Genomic DNA, 2,500 nt, shown 5'->3' on the forward strand with positions numbered 1-2,500 from the left:
CCAAGGTTAGACTCGCTGGCTCCGTCAGTGTAGCGCGCGTGCGGCCCAGAACGTCTAAGGGCATCACAGACCTGTTATTGCCTCAAACTTCCATCGGCTTGAAACCGATAGTCCCTCTAAGAAGTGGATAACCAGCAAATGCTAGCACCACTATTTAGTAGGTTAAGGTCTCGTTCGTTATCGCAATTAAGCAGACAAATCACTCCACCAACTAAGAACGGCCATGCACCACCACCCACAAAATCAAGAAAGAGCTCTCAATCTGTCAATCCTTATTGTGTCTGGACCTGGTGAGTTTCCCCGTGTTGAGTCAAATTAAGCCGCAGGCTCCACTCCTGGTGGTGCCCTTCCGTCAATTCCTTTAAGTTTCAGCCTTGCGACCATACTCCCCCCAGAACCCAAAGACTTTGATTTCTCGTAAGGTGCCGAGTGGGTCAGTAAAAAAACACCACCCGATCCCTAGTCGGCATAGTTTATGGTTAAGACTACGACGGTATCTGATCATCTTCGATCCCCTAACTTTCGTTCTTGATTAATGAAAACGTCCTTGGCAAATGCTTTCGCAGTAGTTAGTCTTCAATAAATCCAAGAATTTCACCTCTGACAATTGAATACTGATGCCCCCGACCGTCCCTATTAATCATTACGATGGTCCTAGAAACCAACAAAATAGAACCAAACGTCCTATTCTATTATTCCATGCTAATATATTCGAGCAATACGCCTGCTTTGAACACTCTAATTTTTTCAAAGTAAAAGTCCTGGTTCGCCAAGGGCCACAAGGACCCAAGGTTAGCCAGAAGGAAAGGCCCGGTTGGAAACCAGTACACGAAAAAATCGGACCGGCCAACCAGGCCCAAAGTTCAACTACGAGCTTTTTAACTGCAACAACTTTAATATACGCTATTGGAGCTGGAATTACCGCGGCTGCTGGCACCAGACTTGCCCTCCAATTGTTCCTCGTTAAGGTATTTACATTGTACTCATTCCAATTACAAGACCCGAATGGGCCCTGTATCGTTATTTATTGTCACTACCTCCCTGTATTAGGATTGGGTAATTTGCGCGCCTGCTGCCTTCCTTGGATGTGGTAGCCGTTTCTCAGGCTCCCTCTCCGGAATCGAACCCTTATTCCCCGTTACCCGTTGAAACCATGGTAGGCCACTATCCTACCATCGAAAGTTGATAGGGCAGAAATTTGAATGAACCATCGCCAGCACAAGGCCATGCGATTCGAAAAGTTATTATGAATCATCAAAGAGTCCGAAGACATTGATTTTTTATCTAATAAATACATCTCTTCCAAAGGTCGAGATTTTAAGCATGTATTAGCTCTAGAATTACCACAGTTATACCATGTAGTAAAGGAACTATCAAATAAACGATAACTGATTTAATGAGCCATTCGCAGTTTCACTGTATAAATTGCTTATACTTAGACATGCATGGCTTAATCTTTGAGACAAGCATATGACTACTGGCAGGATCAACCAGATAACTATCTTAAAGAACACAAGAGCAAAAAGATCGAAACACAAAAACAAATTTGTGTCTTTCTCTTCTTGTCTCGTATTTTGAAGATACTTATAAAAAGGTTGGGATGAGAAAAGTTGCCTTCTCTCATACCGTTAGAAACTTTCTGTTTGCAGACTTTTACATCCACAAACAGCGCTTCCGTTCCTTGCCATAGCACTCTTTGAGTTCCTCTAACTGAGTTCCACTAAACACTATCCCGATGTTTCACAGATATAGGTTTAATATCATCAGCTTGAGAGGAGGTTACACTCGGAAAATCACAGTTCAATATGAAACCAAACCGGCTATTTAACGAGGCATTCCCCCAAATCGAATTATTTTGAATAGATTGCTATTAGCTAGTAATCCACCAAATCCTTCGCTGCTCACCAATGGAATCGCAAGATGTCCATGATGAGACTGTTCAGGCTAAGACACATCATAAAGACAAAAAGATCAGGAATTGCTTCCATTTCTTTTCAGTTCTTTAATCTATGTCCATCACCCATGTCAAAGCGCTGTATAGAGACTGGACAGATCTGACGATCACCCAGAGACTCTCTCCACCGTTTGACGAGGCCATTTTTGTTCTTACGAACGAACAAGCTTACTCGAATTTGTTTCCAAACTCTTTCAAACTTGTCTTCAAATGCTTTCGCATGAAGTTCCTTTCGCCCAAAAATATTGAACTATAAACATTCTCACCTTGTCCTTATTCCCATCTGTAATAGAAAGTGTCAATTTTTTTCTCTTTTGCCTCGCGCAGTGTCTGTCTTTCGCGCGAACTTTTTCTCGCTTTTTGGGCCAATTTAACATCAAGTGCGACTATCTTTGCAAAGAAAAAAAATCAGATCCCGCAACAGCGAGTGTCAATCCCACGTCTGCTCCGTTAATTGTGATTGGTAGTGTCCGACCAATCTCATTTTCTGCGTAACCGAGTGCCTTACAGGCCGGACACGCTACAGACAAAACGAACGCTAGATAT

The 2,500-nt window shown here is 42.7% G+C and overlaps 1 non-coding gene across 1 annotated transcript in view; it reads right to left on the minus strand.

The window, feature by feature from the left end:
* Tdel_RDN18-1 overlaps positions 1 to 1,497 on the minus strand; it is a 1,798-nt gene extending 301 nt beyond the window's left edge. The window contains exon 1 of the ribosomal RNA XR_002431967.1: positions 1 to 1,497. This exon is cut by the window's left edge and continues 301 nt beyond it. This is a non-coding gene — a ribosomal RNA (18S ribosomal RNA).
* Positions 1,498 to 2,500: the final 1,003 nt, after the last annotated feature.

The sequence above is a fragment of the Torulaspora delbrueckii genome, chromosome 8 (genome assembly GCF_000243375.1).
Source record: "Torulaspora delbrueckii CBS 1146 chromosome 8, complete genome".
In the NCBI taxonomy this organism is placed as follows: domain Eukaryota; kingdom Fungi; phylum Ascomycota; class Saccharomycetes; order Saccharomycetales; family Saccharomycetaceae; genus Torulaspora; species Torulaspora delbrueckii.